Source organism: Vanessa tameamea, chromosome 17, assembly GCF_037043105.1.
Source record: "Vanessa tameamea isolate UH-Manoa-2023 chromosome 17, ilVanTame1 primary haplotype, whole genome shotgun sequence".
NCBI classification, from domain to species: domain Eukaryota; kingdom Metazoa; phylum Arthropoda; class Insecta; order Lepidoptera; family Nymphalidae; genus Vanessa; species Vanessa tameamea.
In genome coordinates, this window is record NC_087325.1 from 8,060,045 (window position 1) to 8,087,876 (window position 27,832).

The 27,832-nt window shown below is 30.3% G+C and overlaps 1 protein-coding gene across 1 annotated transcript in view; it reads left to right on the plus strand.

Moving 5' to 3' along the window:
* Window positions 1-1,295: 1,295 nt before the first annotated feature.
* LOC113400299 (MOXD1 homolog 1-like) overlaps window positions 1,296-27,832 on the plus strand; it is a 68,277-nt gene continuing 41,740 nt past the window's right edge. Inside the window, exon 1 of the mRNA XM_026639822.2 lies at window positions 1,296-1,519. The gene's annotated coding sequence lies outside the window, so the exon portion shown is untranslated. The remainder of the gene's footprint in view (window positions 1,520-27,832) is intronic.

A 27,832-nucleotide genomic window follows, 5' to 3' on the forward strand; every position in this document is an offset into this window, starting at 1 on the left:
CTACTTCTTTATATTGCCTGACTGCGTTGTTTGATCATTTTTGCAAACACTTGAGCACTATGCCCTGCGCAGATGGATTCTCCCTTAAGAATTGCGGCCGTTGCTGAAATTGGTCAGGACATCACATCAATTAATTTTTGTATTGAATTAAAACTTTGAAAGATTAATCGCTTCAATATCAAGCTGAATTGTCAATTTTTAGGTACATTGCACTGCTGTGTTTGCGTTTTTTTTATTTCATACCTGTATAATACAGGTACATATCTATAATTTTCTGAATATATGTTTCTTTGCTCCTAATTCGAATTAAAATACTATAATTTTAGTACCATCAAGTTGATCTGCTGAGGGAGCTATAAAAAGGGCAGTGGAACTCGTCAAAATTAATTTACGTCTCTGTTTTCGTCTTTTGGGCACATTTTCTTTGTTTTAGTAAATTAAAACTACAAAAATTAAAATTACAATTAATTTGATCATTTAAAAATAAATCTTATGTCAATAAAATCATTCATAATTATGTAATGTATACTATACAATACTATATATAATGTTTAGTATAGGTACAATACAAGAAAATATACTTCGATATTAAAAAAGCGTGGAATTATTTTTTATTACCAGAGACATAACTCAGATTAGTATACTGTCATTTTAATTCATTTGGGAAAAATAGTATACGGAATTTCTTCTCTGTAAAATGAACATTCTGAAATTTCTAAACCTGTAGTGGCTTTAAATTTAATTGAATCCTGAACTTGACGATTCAAAACAGTATCTGTGGGTAAGGGCATTTTTAATTTTGATAATTGCAAGGTACCTATTTATTAGAAAAGAAAACGAAAGCTTAAAAAACCAAGTTACAATAATAAATTCAAAGATATTTAATAAATATTTAATAATAAATAATAGTGTGACACAATACCTACATACCTATATCTTCTACCTACTTGTTTATTCTATATACCGTATAAATACACTATTCTTTCTTATAAAATAATTGTAGTAAGTAATCAATACATTGAATTTTTATGTATGTAGTTACTTTTTAATTTATACCCATAATGGGTATAAATTATTCGTTTTCAACCTGAACTAAGTTCAATGTTATAATATACAATTAAAACCATAGAGTATATACATTAAAAAAAAAACTGCTAGAATTTACTTCTCCCTCAACCAGTTTAAATTTCACATACGCTACCATTATTTCCCATTCGCTCTCTTTCTGACTCATTCAATAGTTCGCCGTGCATCGGCTTCGTCGAAACTCGAAATCGTTCGCTCAATCAAATTCACCCAGTCGAGTCCAGTCGCACGCCGGCCGCCGGATCGAGTGTTTCGCGCATGCGCTGTGCCGCCTAACCAACGAACTGTCATTTCGAACGTAAATAAACAAGTGAATTGTTCAGTGTCTGAATTATATTTAGTGTGTGTTGAATTACATATAAAACAATTACATGTTCTAATAATATAATAACATTAATTTCGAATAAAGCCAATTTGTGCAGCGATTTTGCGAGTAAGTATCCTCTTTTGTTTTTTTGCACGGACCGGCAGCAGACTGTGATTTGTTTTATGCAACGGCAACAACGTGCATCGTAAGATTTATTAGTTTTTTATTGTATCAATTCATTGTAAATAATATTTAATTTGTTTTATATAGAAATCATTTAAAAAGTCGCATTGAAACGTCCAAAACGAACTATCGAATGTAGATATTTTACGACGACACTGATGATAAAATAATTTTAACTTTTCAGATTAGGCAAGGTGAACGCATCATTACTAATTAGTTACGATAACTATTTCGTTAAGTTTTTTTTTTCTTTAACCGCAAGACTTAGTGAAAAGAAAGTAAATAAAAACGTATATAAATAACATTTTACTAATCATTTAATCATTCACTGAATTATATATTTATGTTTAATAGTTATATCAGAAAGGAACAAATAAATTAGTATCATTCGTTCTTTGCGTAATTCGAACATGATCTTAAAAACCCAAAGACTAAAGTTGTTTGAATAGACAACCCACAAAACCTAAGTTCCGAAATATAATTAGGTATTTACATCCGGTCATTGAACCCGAGTCTCGAGCTAAAGATAGCCGCCAACACTAGACTAGATTAAATCTCACGTAATGTTAATAATTTTACATTCTGAACCTATTGTACTTTTAAATCTCGAACCTTTTTTCATATATTAAATTTAAAAAAAAAAAGACAATATTTATTAATTTAATGTTACCTGAAACTTCGTTCACGTATAATCTTAACTTTGTCGTCTATTCAATCAATTTATAATTATTAAAAAATTACGTTTGTTCATAACCAAGTCGTATACGAAAATGAATCAAAATTTGGCAACAATAGAATTTTACCTTTAACACTGAACAGACAGTGTTATCTAAGCATTTATTACTTATACAGTAAAAACGAGTGTATCTTTTCTTAATTGTTTTTTTTTTTAATATTTAAATTCGTGTAATATAATTGATAATTTTTTTTTATATATGATGTCTTTTTTGCAAGGTAATTAGACAATGAATACAGATACAATTAACTCATAATATTAGTGTTACAAAACTTCGCTTCGATTTAAATAGCATTTTAAATTTCGTTCAATACCACAGATTAAATAATAAAATTACAGTGATTTAATTCGATATTAAAATATTGGCTTCTGAAAAAGGGGTTGTTGAAATTTGAGGGGACTTATATTTGTTAAATTTAGGGGTGATTGTCTGTATATTTATAACCTATTGAATATTAAAATTTATTTGGGGTATAACTTCAAAAGTTAAGGGCCATTTACAGTATACTTAAAGTAAGTTAAGTAAATACCTACAGGTTAATTTATGCTTGCCATGGTAAAATAATCTTAATGTGAACCAGGTGAACTATCTGTATAATAATATTCTACACTAAAACCTTTTTAGTTTTAGCCTTTTTTATAGTTAAGCGTTACAAAAAAAACGTCCTCTTATTTATTAGTACTGATATTAACCGCCCGCTTCGATGAGCTTAAATTAATATGTAACTTTTTTACATTAAAATAATTGGTTATTCAATGACCCGTTTACGTGTCTAAAAATTTTATTCGACTCGGCTAAGCAGTTTTGTCGTAAACATTATTATATGAGATTTAGACAGATTATGCATGAAATAACAATTATTATACAATTAAAAAAATGTTTCTCAAAATATATTAATTTATAATGTATCTTAATTTTTTATTTCTTAATTTACCATTTTTATTTATATCGTCTTAAGTAATGGTCAATTATCGTTCCGTATCGTCTAAAAAAAGCCTAATATCTATGGTAATTACCTATGGTACAGGTCTTATTAGTACGTTCGTTGCATCACAGATAAAATAAACTAATTAGAATTCCAATTAACTGTATAATATAAAACCTACTTTAATATGTAATGATGCTTTTTAGTTGAACAAACTTTTCCATCTAACTTTTTAAATTATTTAACCCGTATGTTGAGTAAAAGTTAACAACTTTTAACGTGTTATTTTATTTGAAATATATTGTCTTTTATGTGTAGAATTCATTTCGTGTTACGAATTAATTACATTCAAAATTTCCGCCAAAAAAAGTACGGAGTTACGATATTAATACAATATATTAAGTAAGTAAATAATGGAATGTCAATTCAAATAAATAACCAAGCTATCTGTATTGAAGATTTAGGTACATAATATATAATAGACGTTTCAAAGGTCCAACAAATTAGAAGTTATTTATTAATTTTGTTAGGATACGTTCGCTAGCGTATATTGCAAAAATATTTCGACATCGCCGCTCGAAGCTGGGAGCGGCTGCCATACCTGATACGACCGACCTATCTAAGTTCACATTCCTTTTAATTAATGCGATTAAAACTCATGGGAAGTGAAAAGTTTTGAAATAAAAACTAAATATCGGTTCAGAATACATCGGTTGGTGTTAATTGGTAAACAAACGATGGCAATTTAGAAACGAGACGGAATTTGCATTTTATAGCCAATGATCGGATCTGAAGTCTGAACATTACGAAAACATGCACCACATCGAACTGCAATACATACATAATATATATGAAATGCAGTAAAAAATTGATAAAAGTAAAATCTACAAGATTAAAAACAAAGAAAAAAAAATTATGGTTTCCATTACGATATGACGGTAAAATATATTTTTTTTTTGTTTCCGCCCGCTTGTTTGACCGCGTGTTAGGAGGGTCATGTTTTAGGTAAGGCGATAGAAACTTAGTGGGTTTTACCTATCTTTTTCTTCCTATGGGAAGTAACAGAATAAATTTACCATTAAGTTATATTTAAACTAAAAATGATATGAAATATATATCTGTATTTCGTAGTGTTATATTTTTATTTATTAACATTTAAAATTATGTGTTTTTTTTTAATTTAATTCATAAAATAATGTAACAATTAGGATTTGCATACTTAAGTACCTACATTATAACCAGTTTAGGACACGGAAACGAGTCTCACCTCTAGATAACTCAAACATTAACATCCTGTATGCGACGGTGACCACGAATCATGAAAAAAGTCGCTCATTCAAAAGTACGACAACTTAATTCCACTCAAATTTACACATTATGATTAGTAAGCATACTTAGGTATGTTTTCAATATAATGTTTATTTATTCTTAATAGATTTATTAGTCCTTGAACAAAAGTTATTTTTTAAGATGATTTCTCTTGAATTTAGCATTTTAAATAACATCACAATAAAACCTATTTAGTAAAAAAAACATATTTTTACCTAAATCGTAATAAAAAAAAACCTAAAATTATAATGTAAATACTATTTAATAACGTTAAAACCATGGGCACGATATTGACAGTGGCGTTGACTCCAATAGTGATTGCCGCGGCCTCGACCCCTGTGAGACCACGTATTTTTAGTTTTCATTGCATACCTAAACGAAACTAGCGTGTGACTCACAGTATTAGGTAGGAAGTTATGCGAACTTTGCCTTAGTAAAAATACATTTTTATTACAACAGTTAACAACCATGTTCTTGAAATCGAGACGTCATTCTACTTACAAGTAGGTACAATGTAAAGAATATTTTCAAATAAAATTGCCCTGTAAAACATTGTAATTTTTTGGGCCAAGGTCACGTAGCATTTTAGGGTTAAGTGTTTTTTGTCCAACAATTATTCATTTTTAGGGTTAAATCTTTTGTCTGACATTTGTTCTTGGTTATCAAATATCAAACAATGTACCTAATAATTGTTTGTATAATTTAGTATGACAATTATGATAATTAGATGTCTATATTAAATATGTAAATGTTAACGCTATAGGTTAAACAACATTAGCTAGCGAATTACTAGTAAAAGGAATATTTGCATACGTTTGTAGTTTACCCGCAAATGCCAAATCGCGATCTTTCTGTTAGTTTATTGACACTGTAAATATGTTTTTCTCATTTGCTTTGTATTTATCTGGAACGTATAATATAAGACTAATATTTGTATCCAAACGTAATGTTTATTCGTTTGATTATTTACTAGCTACCCTTCCTGGCTTCGATCAGGTGTGGAATGAGATCACTTTGAACGTTTATGTTTAAGAGCATACGGACAAACACAGATTGATAATTAGCTTAGGAACGCATAGCAGTCAAACAAGAATACAAAGAAAAAAAAATTAATTAAAGGTGGTCTCAAACAGCCAAACTTAGGCCGGACAGGAAAGAACGTTAGGTAGGTGTGCAATAGACGAATAAATTAATTTATGATTTGAATGATATAAAAAAAATACTTGATATCATGGGAAATTTAATGCTAGATAAAATTATAGTTTGAGTTGACGTTTAAATGGCTCATGAAGTTTTTGTAATGGTCTCTAGTATTTTTTCCAAAGGTGAGACTTGTTAAAGATATATGCATATAATACAAATTAGCTTGCTCACGACTTGTCTATGTTGCAAAAACTGTACAATATAATATCACCTATCGCTATATTCTATATTCGTCAAGCTTATTTTCGTTAATTTTTATCTTTATTCAAATATAATTGACCGATCTCTTATTAAGATGTAATTTATTCGGTCGAATTATCAGTTGAATTTAAATGAATAAATTGAACGTTATCAAGAAATTCGTGTAAACGTTTCAATCCATTATCAAGAAGCGCTAAATTGCATTGCTAAAAACAAAGATAACATTTGATTCTGATGCCATTCATAACTCGAGCATTTTGTTCTTGAAACTATTCACATTCACCTTCAAATAAGCAAAGCTATTAATAATTTACACAGAAAATTTTACGAACAGGACATAGAGATATAATGTATGTTTGTTAGTGGAATGATAATAGTACGTCATTCAAATTGGCGTAATTATAGAGTTCATCAATCTCCAGGGAAATGACGAGAAAGCCACAGCCATTAACTGACCAGTTAAATGGACTACTAAAATTTTACAGTCACACAGGAGGAAATGGTCGTTCCGTTAACTTTATTGTTCGACAGCATATGAAATGATGTAAGTAAGTGGAACGTCAACATTTTAAAAATGCACCCTCAAAACATGATTTTCGTTTCTATTTTGGATTTTGTCTTTAAAATCTTTGTAAAATCATATTTTATCCCAAAAGAAATAGATAAATTTTTCATTTAAAACTAAAGGCTTTAATCTGTTAGTCTAAAAAGCCTCATTTGACCGTAGTTTGAACGAGCTAACAAAGTAGAAGTGGAATTCAAACGGATTCCCAGACGGGAGCGTATTTAGTAACGTGGGAGTGGTCGAGGTGCTAAACAACTAGGATCTCGCTCTTTAAGGATACCGGAATTGAGTTTTTATGCACCTTAAAAAGGAAGTTTGAAGAAGAAATAGTTTCAATTCATTTGAAATTACAAGCGAATTTGGTAACCACGAAATATTTTTCAATTCATGTATTAAAATATTGCAAAATGATTGATTCAAAGTAGTCGCATCATCAACATTATCCATTTGCAAAAATATCCTCATCTTATTGCATCCACTGGTAACTTGTGGTTTATTTTTCGCCCAGAGAAATTGGAATTGCAATTCAACGCAGACATGCTGCAAGCGTTCTTGCCACTATCCACATCATGATTTGTACATTTGCTATTTTTAAAATTCATTTTCATAGTCCTCAATTTGGGACGAAACAAAAGAATGTTAAGCTCATGAAATACAGTGATATATTGAAATGCCAAGGATTCACACGCAATAAATAAGTTTCCACTGTATCCCATCAATTCTAAATACCGTAAAATTTCGAAATATTTTCAAATGATGTTTCCAATAATAGACCGATGTTTGTCAAATGAATTTGGAGTTTCAGTTAAATAAACAATCTATTGCTTGTCTTCAGAATGTTCGCTGTCATCGTTAGTTCGTTTTGGAAGCCGTGCAAGATCGCAATAAGATAATACATTGCACTTGCACTTTAAGAATTTCCAACTCAACTTTGAAATTTATTTTAAATCTACTCTGTTCTCACGATTCTTAACGATTCATATTTGTAGATAAATTAGTATTGTAAATTAAATCTTCACAGATCGATGTGCATGTATGTTAATTCTATATAATTATGCAACATCACAATCGACATTTCAGAATTACAATTTAAATTGCCTTAAATATATCGCATTAATCTATTATCATAATAATACAATAGAATATAAATATGGAACATCGCCTGTCAGTCTGTTCGAAGTTATTTCGTCTAAGTGCGACACAGCGTACAGTAAGCGATCTAATAAATCAACGAGCAATGAGAACATTACTCAGATGTTATCACATATGACTCATCTGTAATTTTATTACATCTTAGTCTGAACATGTCGTGACCGGTCGATTCGTGTCATGAACTTGACTGATCTTATACCATTTGTTAGACGTATGTTACTATTAAACTGTATGGATTGAAGTAATTAGTGTAATGTGTCGTTGACAAAGACCGGCTGAGTGATATTAATAACAAGAGGAAGTGCTGGTTACTGAAGTGTTACTATGAATTTTTATTTAATTGTCTATAATTGTGACTGAGCTGTGAACTTGTTTTGAAAGATAAACGTAAATGCCAATATGCGTCGAAAACCTTTAAACTTTCAAAACGACATTTCGATTAAAAACGATCAAGTTAGCTTGGTCCCTATTCGAAATTAACATCTTATTAAATAATCCTTTGCAAATAATTATTTTACTCCTTTTTTGTTTTTCTTTTTCTTTACTTGGTGGTATGACTTTTTGCAAGCCCATCTCTGTTGGTAACACCCACTCATCAGATATTCTACCGCCAAACAGCAGTACTCAGTATTGTTGTGTTCCGGTTAGAAGGGTGAGTGAGCCAGTGTAACTACAGGCACAGGGGACATAACATCTTAGTTCCCAAGGTTGTTGGCGCATTGGTGATCTAAGGAATGGTTAATATTTCTTACAACGCCGTTGTCTATGGGCGGTGGTGACCACTTACCATCAGGTGGCCCATTTGCTCGTCCGTCTACCGATATCATAAAAAAAAAATCACTCCATTAGTTATTTTTGAAAGCAATGATCAATTTGCATAAATTGTTATTTTAAGTTGTTCTTTCTGCGAAAAATTAATGACTTCCAATCACAACTCGATGTATACTGCTTCTAACTTGTTTCGCCGTAGCACTGTTTCTAATTATAAATTTTTTCCCTTGTCAGTATATATTTTTTCGGAGGAAGTATCTTATTAACAGGTTTCTTTATCTTCATGAGTCTCCTCTGATTCACGTTCGACCAATTCATAACGTGGAACTAATTCGTCATCGTCGGATCACTAGTTAGTGCTTAACGATTAATCATAGGTTTTTTATTTTCAAACGAGTAATTATAGGTTTTGTTATGTCTGATTCGATTGCTGTCAGCTGTTATATTAGTGATGTTAGTTTTTTAATTTATTTACTAGGTACCCATTCTAATTTGGTACGGATGAAATGAGAATATTATTTATTTCGTCATTTTTGTTTAATCCTGTGACCACACTACTAATTGTATATATATAAATAAAAATATTATTTACATCAAATTTATCGTTATTTTAAATGCCTTAAACTTGTATGGGTTATATCCGTCAGCGTTTTTTTTACGTCCGGCGTTTTAACGGACATTCGCCTAGTTTTAAAGTCTAATAAAAAAGGACCCAAACTTTATTATTGGAAATGCTATAATAAATTAAAATATAAATATAGTATAATTAACAAACTCACGTTTTAATTTTCTTGTCATTAATTATAATCTTCTGATTATACATTTATATTAATCCAAACTGTAATAAACCGTACGTGGTTAGTTAGAGCTTTAATTAATTTAAAATTACAATGTTATTTCCGAAAATGGAAACCCTAATCAGAATAACACTCAAGCACGACATTAATGTCATGCAATATACATCTAATAAAAATAGCATGTAGCAGTAACCGTTGTTCTTGCAACGGTTAGTGCTACATTTAAGGAAGAAATTATGTATCAAACGATCAGCCATTAAAAATAATGTATGTAGGTGTAAAATGTTCTAGATTTACAATAATTGTAATATATTGCAGTTTAAAAATGTGATCTATTTTAATGGAAATAGTGTTCAAATTGTAATCCAGGTGATATTATGAGCTAGTACGGTTCATGTAAGCAAAAAATATGGATTATTCCGCACATAATGACCCCTTGTGGTTGAACAGCGGATATCCTTCACATATGTTTTAGAGGAAACAAAAAGTCGACCATGTTTTTTATCGTACGGCTACCGTACATTTTATTTCGTTTTACCCTAAGGGCACATTCGCGTGCCGAAAATTATCCACAAAGGAAATATCGAGCAATTTCTTGTAATCTCACTAACAGGTATACAAAAGTACCAGTCATTTCCAAGACGAGATTGTAAGAGCATTGGGTTCCGTGTGCTTACTTTATATTTATTAATTTATTTCAACTTCTCTGAAATTAATCTGCGCAACTCGCTTCAATTATCCAGTCAGTCTCTTCGGAAATGAAAGCGTAACGAAGTAGAATTATGAAGGGATGCTAGTAAAGATATTCTTCAAGAACAAACCAGAATCAACAAAAACGACCGTAATGCCAAATAATGATATGCGAAAGTAAACATTACAATTATAACATTTAAAGGATAGAGGCACCAAAATAACATATCACCTATGTCGGCTTTCTACATTTCAAGACTGACAAATTTCTTATCTTAATGTCAATTCATATAATTTTATTTGTAATGTTTTTGATTGCATATTATATTAAGTAAATTAATGGAATATTTTTAATAATATGAAAATTGAGTATTTACAATTAAGTATATTAAGTAGGCAAAACGTACGAAGAGTTTTATAACGCAAAATTGATAGGTAATTACCATTTTTTGTAATGAGTGGTGTTTGCTGCTCGGGGCTAAATATAATGCGCAAAGTTCCGTCCTAAGCAGAAGATCAATATTTATAAGCTTGTATTTTTAGAAGCAAGCGTGCCCAATTTGACATAACAGCCTCACTGAATTTTAGAGTTCGGTTTGTAATAGTCAGAAATAATAAATAATTTCAAATGAGAAAAAACAATGAATGTATCGAATTTAAACAAAAACAAATCAAATAGTTTGTTTCTAATTGAACGCGCTGTTTATTTTAAAGACGTGTACAATTTAAATCTTTCCAAACATTAATTATACCTGGCTTTATAAAAAGTATATATAGCACTCATACGACACGACGTTTTTCAATATACCTAGATCAAAATTTACTAAGCAAATTAAAAATGTATTTCCCAGTTACAGAGATTAATAAAGACGGTATCATTTTTAAAACATACGAGTACTTTTGAAACTTGTCACATCAAATCTTAATTAAGGTACTGTTGTATCAGAATATATGTATAGAAACTAAACATAGTAAAATCTTTAACACGTAAGCTAGACATTCTACGGGACCCTCGTGATCATGTTAACCGGTTATTTTTTACTCAGTAGGCAGGTTAACCGTCAGACGAATCAATGTTGATGATAAATGATTGCAGAGATTTAATATAATGACGGACCGACTTCCAACCGGGCTTCCAAACGCGAGGTTTCTTTTATTTGTGATGTACTGTGTAATGAAATGTGTAATCTTTATTGTTGAACGAGTTATCTCAAAGGATGTTTCGATAGGTATTAATAATTCGTATTATTAATGCGCTGTTTTGAAGCGTATCGAATTATCTTGCACAATATTTTTAAATTTCGAGTTTATTTTCGAATAATGTTTGCCAGAGATTGATAGACATTATGTGTTGCCTTTGTGGTACACTTGTCTGTTATTTTACGCCAAGAAATGCTTTGTTGCTTGTTTTGGCTTGACAGGTGATTTAGTCATAGTAACATTCGCAAGGAACACCTCTGTTTCATAGATCAGAGTGCAGTGACTTTTTAATGCACCTAACTAATCAAGTATTTTTAAAACAGTGATTTATCTCAATCATCATTTCACATTACATGAACGTTTTGTTTTATTAATAAAAAACAAATTTCAGTAACTGCTTTCAGCTGCGTCGGGAATCCTCGAAAAATTGTCGGAATCAAGTTAATTTATTTAAAACCCAGAGTTATTTAGTAACCCAAAGACGGTGACTATTATGAGTGTCAGACATCTTATTCCACAAAAATATAATTTTCTTAAATATCATTATTTCGACCAAAACTCAATTGTAACGCAAATATGCTGAAATTCAAAATTTAACTATATATTTCGGGCTCTAACTTATATAATAATTTATTGAATTGTTTGTCAAATTATAATTTATGAAATGAAAGTAATTCTAGTAAAATATCTATCAAATTAGTTAATATTACAAACCAGTAATTTGTATTATGAATATTTGTCATTTTTATCAAATGATGAACTATACAGATATTGAATATTATAAACAATATATATATATGAATATGTTGTATATGTAACACGTAAAGCGGTGTACTTGAAAATAGATGATATTTTTTTTTAAATTAAATTTATACGTACCTGTAACACGGCTACGGAACCTGCACAGAAAACTGATTACGGAATCCTCGAACGTAAGCTTTATGCAAATAATTTAATGCTATCGTACGAACACTGAATACGGCAGTAATAACTTCTCGCATTCCAACAAACGCCTTTATAAAATTAATGGAGTTAGTATGTGTTTGTACATAGAAATCAGTTTATTATTCAACTAGAACAACAACGCTGTGAATATTTATGTATTTTTGGAATAGTCCGTTCATTTTCGGTTAGTGTATTATAATTTATGTTGTGAAGGATTTTGGAATATTAAATACTGTTATAAATGTAGCTAACGAGAACGAAATAGCTTTTGTTTATTTCATGTAATTTGAATAAAATATTGTCTAAAATAATTTCATTATAATGTAAATACGTCATCAACGGTCGCAGGTAAAGCCATGTATTTGAATTTATAGGTGATCAACGATTGATGCAGTGTATTGAATAATTTAGACGAAAACGAAGTTCGAAATTGCTTTGACAATTTTCAAATTGGTACACACTAGTTCTCTATAGATTATAAAATAATAAAAAGTTTGTGTATTAGTTTAATTTTAGTATTGAACTGTTATCAGTTTTCTTTCTTGGAAGTTTTTTTTTTACGATATAGTCAAGCGGACGGGCAAATGGACCATCTGATGGATATTGGCGCTGTAATATCAACAATTCCTCATATCGCCAATGCGCCACCAACCTTGAGAACTAAGATGTTATGTCCCTTGTGCCTGTAGGTACAAAAGCTCACTCACCCTTCAAACCTAACAGAACAATAATAAGTATCGCTATTTGCCGGTAGGAAATGTGATGAGTAGGTGGTATCTACCCAGACTGGCTTGCACAAAGCAAGCAAGCCCTGGTAGGGCTAAGAGCCGATGATAAAATTATTGAATATATTTATTATATAAAGTATTAAGTACAGAAAAAATGTTTTTAAATTTTGTAAAAAATATCATACCTTAATCTATATATGTATTAAAAAGAACATTGGGCCCGCTCAAAAACAAAAATAAAAACCGAATTTTATAACTAGCTATAATACATTTATATTTTGTTTTATCCATATAATATGATGAATCAAATAGCTTATATTTATTAATAATTTTCAACTGACGAATTCAATAAAGTGTATATTGCACTTACAACTTTTTAATATTCTAATAACAAAAATGTGGCAACTACAGTAAGAAGCAACTGCATACGTTGGAATTTCTTAAAAAAAAAATAATTAAAGATGCTTCTCTTTTCAAATACTGATCTCGTATTTACTTATATAAAATACATAATTGACGTAATAAGTAGTATAAATTAAATTAAATGCTATACTCGGATCATACACGCCACAAAACGTACGTAGTAATTTATTAAGCACGGGGTACATTTAACTTGACGTCGAATTAATTGTCTGTATTTGCATAAACGGTAGTTACCGAAGGCGCATATTATTTACTCCTAGAACATTATTTCGAAACAATATTATTATTAATAAATATTTTCTAATATAGCTCTATTTTTTATACTTTAAAAATGTTACTGTACGAATCATGGCAGCGTTGAATGGCGGCAAGAATTATTATTATATTTAATTTTCATACTTTATTTTGATTAAAATTTCACTGTTTGCATAAGTTTGAAGGTATTAGACGAAGATAGACGAGAGCAAGAGAGATGAATAGGCGTAAGATTTTATAGTTAGCAGTAGTGCTATACCTTTATCAAAAAGTCCGAAATATTCAGTAATGCTTAAAGAAGTTTCATGCTAGTATTAAATATGTATGGTTCAGTAAGATTTGAAAATGATAATAAATATAAGAAGATCACTCACTACAATATGTATTATATATTATAAATATCATCTTTAACCTGTATCCACCATTTAACAGTCATTCGTTAAATGGTGTTTCAGTATACGGTTTTAACTTTGAGTGGTTTTTAAAGGCTACTTATTTTTTGTTACTCTCAAATTTGAGTGATGCTCAAAATTAGTGTGCGAAATTTTAATTTAACGGCGCTTCAAATAGTTGAGTTGGACTTAAATATTTAAGTAACGTTTCAGTATTCGGCCGCTAGTAATACTGTCTGACCAATACCCGGTCTACCGAATCTCGTCTAGTTCTTGGCCACCATTATGTGAGAACTAAGACCGACAACCATTCGCTCGTCTTGCCAAATACTCCTTCCATTTTTAAATGCGTATGATATGTTTTTTTTAAATGTGATTAAAAGTAGTTAATACTTGGCCATGTTTAAGATTAGTTATTTCGGTAAAACCCATATCTCGAGAATATTACAAGAGCGAAAACATTTTTATATATAATTTATTAGTGTTACAAGTCTATATGTATTTAATGGAAGTGTTTTTTGACTTTTTATAAAGATCAATGGGCCATTGTGATTCGGTATGTGTGGCATCGTGGGCGCGTGAATGATGCTGGCAAAACGGTCTCATCCTCTTGTACCCAGAAATAAATACTTTTATTTTTACCTAGTAATATGATATAATCATTATATTTTAAAACACAACAATTACCAAATCATTAAATATTGTATTACATTTTCATGTACTATTGTTTAAAAAATACATAATTATTATTTCATTCAAACTTCAACGCATATTTACTTCAAGTGTATATTATTTGTAAATTATAATAAATGCATAAAAAAAACAACTTCCGATCAAAGAGAAATAAACTAACATGCAAGGAAGCAAGTGGAACTCGTTACGTGAGTTTGTTGACTGATCCTTCGAACTGGTTATGATGTAACAGAATGATCGGATTTAAAACGAATGACACATCTAGTGATCGAGTCGAGGTTTATCTCGATATTTATATGTTTTAATATGTTTATTAGCGTGACGATTAGTAGGTGTAAAAGAATTTAATAAAAATAATGATATGTCTTCACATAATACCAATTGTAAACCGGTTATAAACGCTCGTGTTTTCAATGTTATATTTTTAACTGGCGATAAGATATAAAAACATTGTGGACCCCTATAATTTTGTCACTCGAATATAAAACAGATATTAATTTAAACCGACCATCATTGTTCTAATTCTATTTTTAAAATGCTGTACGTCAATATTAACGAAAAGGAAAGATTTCATTCGAAAAAGTGCTCGAAATTCAAAATTCAAACATGGTATTGTAAAGGCCGCCATTCACCCGTCCTCTTCAAAAACTGGCAACACTACTGACAGGTGTGTTCCCGTCGTGCCCCTTTTTTTCAACGTCCGTTTCGTACTAAGGAACAACCTTTTAAAGGACCTAATAACAAAAAATTATCAAAGAAAATATCATCTTTAATATAAAAGCACAAAGTTCAAATTGCATTGAATGAAATTAGGAGCGATACAAGCGTAACAATGAATGGATCATTTCCCATACAATAAGCTACAACGGTTAAAATCTCCCGCCACTGTAAAAGGAATTTTAAAGAGTTAACCTTAGTGTCAAATTTGTAAAAATGCAATTGTAATTTTTAGAAGCTATAATTGTGTTTTTAATATACTTTAGGATATCGTGTATCTCAAATCAAGGCTTTTGTGTTTTGTTGTTTTTGTATTTAGTTAGAGGTCGCTTTCAAAAACAAAATAAGTTTCTTCAGTTATTTGTTTTTAATTAAAATAATTCTGACTCCTTATATGATTCATGGAGTTGAATGTATCGGAGTCAAATTCGATACCAATTTGACATGATGTTATTCGAGTTTACGATTTCTTTTAATTCGATTTAACGTTTTGTTCGCAGCACGTAACTATATCGATTTTCATGCTTCACACGCGGTGATTATTTCGTATACGATGTTAGTCCTCTCACGTTACCGACGACGTGGAGCTATCTTCATAATTGATTCCTGATACGCTTTTAGTCAGTTATTTATCAATAAATGTGCGAAGAATTCGGCGATATGAGAATACGGATTTTTCTTACCAGGAATAAAATATTATGTGATATATGCCTTTGTCAGATTCTTTCGTTTAATAATTTGAACGACTTGAAACTATACTTGTATTAAATATACTAATACGTTTCTTAATGAAAGACGGTACTGTAAAACAATTACGAAATAGTACTCATTGTTCAACGTATTGTAAAATAAGCATTGTCATAGTGAGTCGCCAATTATGCAATTTGAACAAGTGACAAAGAAATTTGTTTAATTACTGATGATATTTGTTCACTTGGAAAATTGAAATACGTTAAAAAATATAGGTAGGTTAATAGTTCGCTAAAACTGAAAAGACACGATAGTGTGTTAAAGATTGTGATAACTTATTTGATAGATAGTACACCCTTGGAATAAAACGGTCCCTTTCATACTGTTTCAAATAATAAAAAATAAATTTTAAAGAAAAATTTATAATGAGCTAAAAATAAAAATTAACTAAATCCAACTAAATCACAAATAACTTATTCGTTTTCGAAGCTTTGAAATTTTATAAACAAGTGTTAATTCCTCTTGAATAAACATTTATTTTTACAAAATACTAGTTTATTTTATATTGTCATTAGGAAATGTACATACACCGTCAATACTCCGCCAGCAACGAGACTTTAGAATCTTGACCAAGATAAGTTACGTCTTTTCGTCATTAAACTTTAATTCCTTTAATGGACTCACGATACCAAGATGTGATATTTTCAACCGATGGTATTTCAATTGCTGTATTTTCTTGTGCATTATTCTTTGGAAATGTCAGCTTGCCAATTACTTTAACCTTTACATTTATCTACAATATTTTGTAGTAATTTTTTATAGCATTTATCAAATGGTTTGTGAAAATCTACATATAAAAATGCATAAACATTACAATTAAAATTTAATTTAATTTCATATTTAGGTTCGGCAGAAAAAACCTAAAGCGATTGTCACCTGTTCTTGTCTGTAAATTCAAAACTAAGAATCAATTAATCACTGAACTATATAAAAAAACCGTCAAAATTAATGCTTCCTCCAGTAAAGCATTCAGTGAAATGATGTTTGAGGTGAAAATATTATCATTTTTAATGTTATTGAACTTGTATAAAAGTATATGTTATGTATTTATGTCTGTTTCAATCTGAACATAAATCAACTATGCCTTCGATTTAAGATATTTAAGAAGAGCTGAATGTATTATTTGAACTCTCGATGGTATTCGGGCTGAAATATTTGCTGACCTAAGTAAGTTTGCTTTGAGTTGATAAGCGAACTAACTTATGGATTTACTTTACCAGTAGAAAGATCTCTCTTGAGATTGACTAAAATGGAAGCAATCTCTATGAGAATTTTATATTACTTCAAGAATAAAAAATTGCGTTTGTCTAAAATTTCTCCTGGGCATTCCAAGTCATCTGAACTCATTTTTTATTCATAGATTTATCATTATTTCAACTATTGGCATTTATTGGACAAATTCGTACGTAAGTTGTAAGAAAATCATAGACATTTTAATTCATACTTGTATTTGAAGTAAATCTTACAAATGTGAAAAGCATTATAGCGCTGAGTGAAGCGTTATTTGTATTTAATATCAAAGTACCCGTTGAAAGTATTTGAAATGTGCTATACAGTTTGTGAACCGAGGAATCTGGAGAATATCACTCTTGCCAGTCGATTAACCCTCAGATATCCAACAGTGATAAACGATTTACGATAGACCAAACCGAATCGGAAACGAGGCCGTTGTGGTAGAGCGGCGTGCTCGGTATAGTCTTAATTATCGAATCTTTGTTGAAACAGACGTGCCGGTCATTAATGAGGCCGTGGAGAATGGTGGACATGCTGCATGCGCTGATGCAGCTGTTGCACGCAATGTGCGGGGTAATCTAGAGATGAACTATGATTGATCCTAAATTGCTATGGTGCGTGGCGTGTTTATTGTTTTTTTTTTTTTGCTATACAAAAGTGTATCTGTCAGAAAAATAGGTTATGAAGAAGTTTTTGGTAGAATTTATTTACTTATTTATTTTTTGTACTTATTTGGGTATTTGAAAATATGAAATCAATTCTGTATCTAAATAAATTAAATTTTGTATATACTATAATTCACATTTGAAAGTGAGCGACGTTGGCTAGTAACAGAAATGTGGGTAAGATTTCTTTCCGGCGCAAGCGCAGATACTGTTTCTTTATAAGCGTAAGATTAATGTGAAGTTATTTCCGATTTTACATTCTTCAACTTTTTTTTTTAATGCATATATTTACTATGTGGAAAGCTGGTAAAACCTAAGTTGTTAAACTTATATATAAATTATTTTAATCATTTTTTAATAATGCAAACCTAAAACAAAAAACCGTTGCTGTTTTAATTACCTAATACTAATAATATTTTTTTAATATAAGCTTTACCGTAAAATTATATAAGTAGTATGGTCTCATTATATGGCATAGAACATTTGCCCTATTAACATATGAAAACATATGTTAAACGTTATTGTTACATAGCCAAAGAAAGAGTAAGTCGCGGTCATTGTTGTAGAAACTTCACATATCCGTCTAAGGTCTTGGTTTATCTCCGTTTAACTGTTATCTTTAGAAAGCATGCTGAGATAAAGTTTTGTTGACGTTTTTGTTTCCAGTTCGCTCATGCTCGGTGGCTAAGGAATGTTCACGGTCCGTGGCGTCTTTCGTAACAGTTCTGAGCGTGCTATTGCGAATGTTTTTATGTGGATGAACCATAATGGATTTGAGCCGCGGTAAAAACATCGGCTCTGATTTAAGTACAGTCACTGATGGAAGAACGATTCCTTCACGATCTAATGCAACGATAATAGGACCTGGCGTTACTATGTATTAGTCAGATAATTTTAGATATAAATAATGACTTCGCATCTATCGTTTGATGAATAGTTTTTATATTGAGAATATTTATTTTTTATAATAAATTGAATGTTATCGTGCGTTTAATTATGAGGTTTTTATATATTAGAGCCGAACTAAATCATAACAAGAAGCACTTAAATTCCTGGAATTTTATATTGGAATTATTTAATGACTATTTAAATATCTTTCGAAATTTGGCTCACTTGGTTTATTTTGATTAATCCTATTTGATCACAGGGTCTGGTGATGAAGCTGGATAGTGGGTGGCAGAACGATGGTCGTCGAATGTTCGTCACGATTTAGTTTGTTTTTATTTTAGGGCATGAACTATGTGAATAATTATCAATATTTAAATCGATGTCAATATTGTTATTTAATTCTTGTTTCAGATAGTTATGAAAATCAAATACCGATTATTATTTTGTATGTAGGAAAATGTCATCTTTGTTATTAATAATTTGATCGGTATGCCGCAAAATGCCGTATCCAAAACTTAAAACTCTGGTTGGTCTATTTGTGTACATCACAAGAATAGTTATTCAACTAAACTCTCGGATATTAACTAACTTTATAGTATAACCAGCCCAAAATGTATTTATTAAAGACATTCGCCTGAAATTATTAGTAAGTCATATCGTCCCTTTTAACTAAAGAAATTGAGGTATCGATTTTTCTGACTAAAGTGTGGTACGTGTCTCAAGCTACGACGTATCAGCTAAAGTTGTTATATTGCGTTTATTTACTTTATTTATCCAATAAAAGATCTTTGAAAGAGCTTGAAGAAAATTAAATATTGTTCCATTTTCCTCGCTATACAAACACTACAGTCTGGCGGTGACCAAACACTCGTGTCGAAGAGTTAAAAAGATGCGATGAACAGTAAATGGAACCAATAAAAACTATTATATTTTATATTTACTTTTCAAATTTGGCAATTTATAAATGCATGTTTTTTTAATGGTTAATATTTCTACACTGATATACGCGCTAATCTCAAAAGTGTTTGATAGCCCATTTATCGAGTAATAATATATATAGGTAAGCTATATGCTATAAACTATATGCCATCACGCTCTGACCTATAGGAGCAATGTATGACAAAATACACTAGAGCCGAGTGAAGTTGGGGCAAGCAGCTAGTAAATCAAAATAGATCTCTCTAAGAGAGAGATCTTAGAGGGACTCTAAGAGAGTTTGTAATGGTAGTGTACCCCCAGACTATTTTAAAGTACCATTCTCCTTTAGCAAAACAAAGATAACTAAAAATGGAATTGTTCGTTTTTGGAATAAGACAAAAATATCGCGCTGAACGGCGCTAATTTCCTTTTTAACATTCCGCGTTCGACATTTAATGTTTGTTTTGTCGTATAGTGTAACTTTTTGTTTTTTATTAATTTATTTCCTTGCAACTCTTAGGTTTATCTTGAAATGCATGCAGATTGTAGCTATATACAAAAACATTTCTCATGTTATAAGTCCTCGTCGTGGCCCGATCAATAGAATCTGCATTTCAGACCAGTTTTAACATACGAAACGATGCATTTGTAACTTGAATTTAATTGAATACTATACTATAAGCAATTGTATGATTGTACGTCGATTTTGAGTTCTACTGCATGATAAAAACATGTTTAAACCAGTTATCATTTTTAAAAAACATGGAATCATTTCAACAATGGACATAGCTAAGGGGTTAGAAAGGAACTTGCATTTTCACATGACCGAGGTCCATTTACCGTTACGCAATTAATAAATAATAATTCACCAAAATGTAAAATTGTAAAAATATATATTAATGCACAAAAAATAATCGAGATGCTGTCGCGTAAAAAAAGATATATGCCATCATATAAAAATAAAAATAAAATACAAATTTAATACATATAAGGTACATCAGAGTTAACAATTAAAAAGAGAATTATAAATATTACATCTGAAATACGTTCATTTCAATTTCTAACCAGAAAGTTTGATAAGCAAACAAGTATTGATCAAAATATATTTATATTAAACTAACTGTAATTTCTCGACCAATAAATGTTACATATTATGAATACACAATGAGGTCCGAAGTTTCAAGAATTTACGAACTTTCAGAGGGAAATATAAATACTTATGCTATTATTCCCAGTGCTACAAGTTGGGTATTATTGGACCCTAAACTTATGAATAATGACATTTCAAAGACCACGGCTTTACTTGGAATTTTGAAATTTAACCGTTATTTAATGGTCATTTATTATAAATTTTGTCAATTAATATCACTTACAGTCCTTGAAGTAGTGCTACAGCATTAGGTTACTCTTTAAAATTATCGATTAAAAATAAATATATAAATACAAATAAATACGACTATAAAATAAACGTGGAAGGGGTAGCTGCGCATGTTTAATACATAGAAATTGATGGTTATTTAAATAATGAATATTTATAAAGTAAACCAATAAATAAATATGGAACGAAATTACTTAAAACACAGTTTCGTTATCAAAATACATTTATTTAATACCATTCTTCTTGTTCTAATATATAGTAAAGAATTGTATCCTATAAGCGCTACGTTTTTTACTTGGTGTTAGGGCTTTGTGCAAGATCTTCTGGTTAGTCTGGTACGGTAGGTACCACCAACTCATCATATATCATATTGCAATGTTGTCGTATTGTTGTGATTACAACTTTATGTCCTACAAACTAGGATCCTCGATCTATTTCTTTTTCATTTTCAGTGACAAAAAAGTATAATCTTTAGCACTACATTCTATACTATGGAATATGTTAAAATAATTGTGTTACTAGACAAAACAATTACATACACGTAGCTCAGGAAAAACCTTCGTACTTTCTCATGAATAAAATTTATTCACGTAATAATATACTCAAGTAAAGATACTTTACAATGTTTTCTTTTAAAAATTTGCGGAATAAGAATAAAATAGGTATGTAACGTTGATATTTTTACGAAAGTCTTTATTAGATAAACCCGTCTGACAACACAATGATTTTTTCTCTTTGAGATTCTTTGAAGTTATCTTATATATTTACTTCTTAGATTAACCACGCTTATTTTATCTTCTTGCTTTTACAACAAGTGAATCGTTTTGAAACAGAATTCTCAATTATATAAAGTCCTAGTTCCTGTTAATTGTACGTTTTACATATTTTGCGTTATAGTTGAGCCCGAGCAGTATTAGTTATTCTATCGACAAACACGTCTTGTTGATGTTGTACAGTGTAGGTACACCACTGAAAACGGTACTGGTACGCAAACAAACAAGTAACCCGCTCGCGTCGCGTTATCATTAATATTTAGTATTGCGGTGATACGGTGTGACATCTTAGTACCTATTAAGGTAGAGCGAGCATTTACTAAAAGCAAAATAAAATAAAGTTAATAAAACCGTGGCCTAGCTTATGTAAGAAATTCTACAAATAAATTCAAACATCGAACATCAATTAAATAGAATAAAAGACATCTTCGAACGGATAAAGAATAGAAGCAATCAATTTCATGCATCAAATAGTGGAATCGCAAGTAGCGCTCCGGAATGTCACGTCTTCGCAGGTGTAGGAACAATGATCTGTATTTTTCGTTCGATCTTGTTCATTCGTTCATTCCTCGAGGCTAGTGCAAACATAATGCAATATATTATATAACCGTAAACACTGCACAACGATTTGAATATAATAAGAAGCTATTGTCAAGGTTTATTTAATGAAAAATTTAAAATAAATTATAAAAAAATTATTTAATGAAAATTCAAACTTGTTTCTTGCAAGAAATGTTCTATAATTTAATGCCCAAATTTGAAACCGTGACCTCCAGTTACGTTTTACTATATAGCTATCTAATTCGCAGTATCAAGCATTCACTCAACTTATACAATAACGTAAAAGAATAGAAAGATGTTTTTTATACACCTACGACGATATATTATAATTCAGAAGCATTATAATATTCTGGTGAAAGAAATGCAACTTATTTTTAATTTATTTTTTGTGAGTACATTGTGTAAACAGTAACAGTTTGTAGGTTCTCACCTTAGCCTAGCAGTAGGATATTTACTTTGCTTTTGAGAAGCAGAGTAAATATTGTACATGTGACATAATTTAATTGCCATAAGACACATTCAGATTTATTCACGATGAGTGCCGCCAACCCGCTTCATCATCGAGTACGAGATGAATTATAAACACAAATTAAGCACATGAAAATTCAGTAGTCTTCTGGCTCACAACATTTTATATAACATTATAATACATTTTAAAAAATCTTAATAATTTTCAATTGTATAAATTGCACTTAAAAAATAATTATATAAGGTTATGTATATAAATAGGCAAAGTTTTAAAGGAAAACAGTTCACACCTTTTCATTGGTGTTTGTTAACCGATTTTTACTTTATGTCCATCCAAAAGTAATTGAAATAATTAGAAACATATCTTCGAAACATGCAAATTCATATAGATATATTGCATCTTAAAATTTTTAATAATGACTTGGTGCTTTGTGTAGGCCCCTCTGAGTGGTATCACCTAATTATCAGATATTCTTCCCAAGGTCGGCGGTGCTTTGGTGAAGTTATTAATAGTTAATATTTTTAAAAGTGGTGACGACTTACCAGAATCCATTTGACCGTCCGTCTACTTACAACAAAAAAAATCAACAACTGGCGAAAACTCCTATTAATTAGTAATAACTTAATTGGAATCCTAAATTATAAGCATACTTATTGAAGCCTAGACTGTCGTGGACTGCGCTGACGGATGTTTACGCTTCCAACTCTATGTAATTCAAGTAGTTCTATTCCAAGTTTCTGCTATTCGAATACTCTTGTAACTTATTTCAATGGCTTAATTCATTAAAAGACATTGGATCATTTATTACAACGCACTGTTCATTTTAAAAACTTGTATTTACTGAAATGTTAAGGACTTAGCTCCTATTTTGTTTTAAAATACATACACAAAAAAAATCCATTTGTTTCAAAAAGAAAAAAAGCTAGAGTTTTAATTTCAATAATTGTTTTCGAATCGATGGTAAGATTTTGCGATCAATGAGAAAATGTAATACATCTCGAACAGATATTTGAATTAGAATTTTAAAATGAATAACAAGATAAATGTGATATTAATAATTGAAGTAGCCTACGACATTTGAAATATGTACATATTTATTTAACATATTTTCATTATGATTGAATGAAAAAAAATTAAATTAAATTTACATTGAAAAACCTAGTTTTCCATTATTTCATGTCTTTCTTTAAATTAATTTACAACTTCCACGGGCTCACAGTTGCCCGTGCCTTTGTTACATTTTACTTTTAAACATTTTGGCGTTTTTATATTTATACTGAACATCGGCAGATCTTCGCTGGACTTCGAGCTTGTTGTCTTCTTGGAAGAGCTCTTTCATGTTAATATATGTGTTCTGGGGCAAGGTTTTCCATTATATTACAAAACATCCCACGAAAATATAAAACATTTATAAATATGGTATCGGATATCCTCACATGTTTAAATAAATAATAATTGTAGTATTTATTGTTGATTATCAAAAAATAAAAAAAGTACTGAGTTTTTCTGTCTCAAAATTCTAAAGTTGTAAGCGACATACCTTACAATATTACCTTAAGCACAATATTTTTAAAAATTCATTCTTAAAAAATAGCTTAGTTATTAAGAAGTAAATGCCTCAAGCCGTTAGATTTTATGTTCCTAACTGATTAAAATACATGAGATTATCTTTTGAAATAAAGATCTAAGATGCCTATAAGGGATTACTTAGGTAAAGTATATTTTGATTTGATTTTTAATACATGAAAAGACGTAAAAAAACACATTAATTGTGTATAAATGCGCAATTATGATTATTCCACGTATAAATCGATTATAATTACACTTATGAAGTATTTTTTTTTAATACTATGTATTTCCTGGAATTGTCTATTGTCATTTTACAATGTTGATTCTCACAGCTATCTCAATTAATCTACTGTAATTGCATATCTTATTACCAGAGCTTTAAGCGAATATTCAACGAATGCACGACTCAACGACACGTCAGCTATACAAGCTACGGTACTTGGACGGAATTATAATATAGGTAAATTGATTTATATTTATGATAAAGTTTGTTTCTTCGCGTTTTATTGTTTGGTAGTAAAAAGCCTATGTTCTTCCTTCGAGTTCAAGCTTGCTTCATATCGAATTTCATCAATTTCGGTTCTATAGTTTGGCCATGAAAGACAGACAGTCGACAGAGTTACTTTTATAATATTAGTATAATATGTATTATAGATAAAACCACCTATTCATTTTATAATTTGAATCTCTGTAAGGATTCGTTTCGTATGATATGCTAGCTTGATACGTGTATCATTTAAACGTAAGAATTAATTGTAACATACAATGTCACATATGACTTTTCTGACAACTTACAATCGTTTTCAGCGTTGAATTTCGAGTTTGTTTCTATAGAATACTAAGTTGTTTAAGAACTGAATTAACATTACTTTTCTTCGTAAGCCAACTGTCAAACATTCAGTATTACAATCGTTTTAATTTTGACAGCAGAATGATATTTATTGTCCGGGTACGCTCACAATTAATTAAGTTTATGTCAAAATTTCTGTAGGTACTGGAAGTTTCTAATTATTTTAATTTAATTTTTTTTGTACAAAGTCGATGTTATAAGATATAGAATAAAAAATAATGTATTATTACGAAAAAACAACAAAACAAAAACAGAGAAAAATTCTTTGAAATTCTTATAAAGGACGTATTGTCAGACGGAATAAAGTTAAAAAGCTAGAAACGAAACTTAGGACTGGAACGTGTCACGAGCTACTTACGTACTGCAATTTATTCTAACTGAAGAAAAACTTCACTTTATTTTAAATTTGAAAGGAAATGCTCATTGTTTTCTGCGTCTTTGTGCTAAAATTGAACACTGAGTATATATTTAAATGACATTTTATAAAAGTTCTAAGATAAACTTATGTAGATTTAAAAAAAATATGTTTATAGCTATATATTTTTAGTAGTTACAATAGTCCTTAAATAATGGAAAAAAATTAATAACGGAGTTGACCTAGTGATCAGAGTACTGGAATCTCAATCGATGATTGCGGGTCAAATCCAGAGAAGCATCACTGAATTTATTGGGCTTAATGTGTTTATGTGTAATGTGTAATGAGCCGGACTGCCCAGTGGTTAGAACGCGTGCATCTTAACCGATGATTTCGGGTTCAAACCCAGGCAAGCACCATTGAATTTTCATGAGTTTAATTTGTGTTTATAATTCATCTCGTGCTCGGCGGTGAAGGAAAACATCGTGAGGAAACCTGCATGTGTCTAATTTCAACGAAATTCTGCCACATGTGTATTCCACCAACCCGCATTGGAGCAGCGTGGTGGAATATGCTCCAAACCTTCTCCTCAAAGGGAGAGGAAGCCTTAGCCCACCCGTGGGAAATTTATAGGCTGTTTATGTATGTATGTATGTAATGTGCTTATAATCTTCTGTGTTAAAGTGAGAAGCATCGTTTTTTGTACGTAATTATTTATCCACGGCCTTTTGCATCCGTGCCATCTTTCGAGTGTTTATTTTCAGTATGCTGTCTCGCTCTGTTACGAGTTAATTGTGTATTTAAATGGTAATACATTATATATTTTTAATATTAATTGTGTATTTATAAGACAGCAGTGAAACCATGCAGTTTCAGAATCGTTTCAAACGATTTCTTTATTCATCCACTAAATCTACCAATTTTTGGATAACGAAAAACATTATAAACATTAAAATAATATTGTTATAGGTTTATAAAACATATTTTTATTCGATAAACTTAATTGGTGGTATGTGAATACATTAGTCTTACTGTAGGATTTTACTGGGTGGTAGGTACTCATTCATCAGATTCTACCGTTAAACAGCAATACTTAGCATTGTTCCGGTTTGAGGGGTGACTGAGCCAGTGTAACTGCAGACATTAGCGATGTATCTTAACTCCCAAGGTTGGTAGCGCATCGGTCTGATATAAGGAATGATTATTATTATTTACACTGCCAATTTTTGTGGGCGGTGGCTACTTACTATAAGGTCACACATTTGCCTGTCTGATTAACTATTATATAAAAAAAAATCATCTGAATAAAGTCATTATGTCACAAATACATATATCGAATGCCAAATATAATTCTCCTACCATTTCGATGTTAAAATTAGCGAACATTAAAGATTACTAAATAATAACATATTTTTACCTATTGCAAATATTATATTTTTGACTTTGTATACTTTACACCAACATTTAAAGTTAAAATCGAATACGCTTTTTCGTATTAATGTTTCCTTTTACGAAATATTACAGTAATATTAAAATGCTTTAAAAATTTTAACGGTGCATCCGAAAAATTAAATTGCTACACCGGTAAAGTTCGCTGAAGCGTATTATGATCTTTCATTATTTAGGTGCGAATTGCGTTGCGGCCTGGAAATTTTATTGGAATATTCATTTAATTACGAGTCAATAATTTAATAACTTATTTAAATATAAATTAATTAAGTTTAAATTCATAATATATAATAACTATATTTTCGTAAAATTAATTATTTTATATGATATTCAATAAAAATATATTTTATTCAAGTGGGCTTTTACGCGTCTTTTACTTTTGAATCGTCATTTAACAAACTATATTAAGTGAAAATACCAATGTTTATATTTATAATATATTCCAATCGAAGAAGAAATAAAGATAAACAAACCTTAGATGTACCTATTTCAGGCGATTTGCTAATACAAATCTCACTATTCATGCTGCTAAGATTTTGGCTTAAATTTTACAGTCCGTCGCTTGTCTGACACGAACCCTCCTTGGGAATACTATTGTGGTGGTTTACCCGCCACCGCGCGGTTAGCCCAAAGTTCAGATGGTATGCACCCAGTGCATTCGGGCACATTTCACAA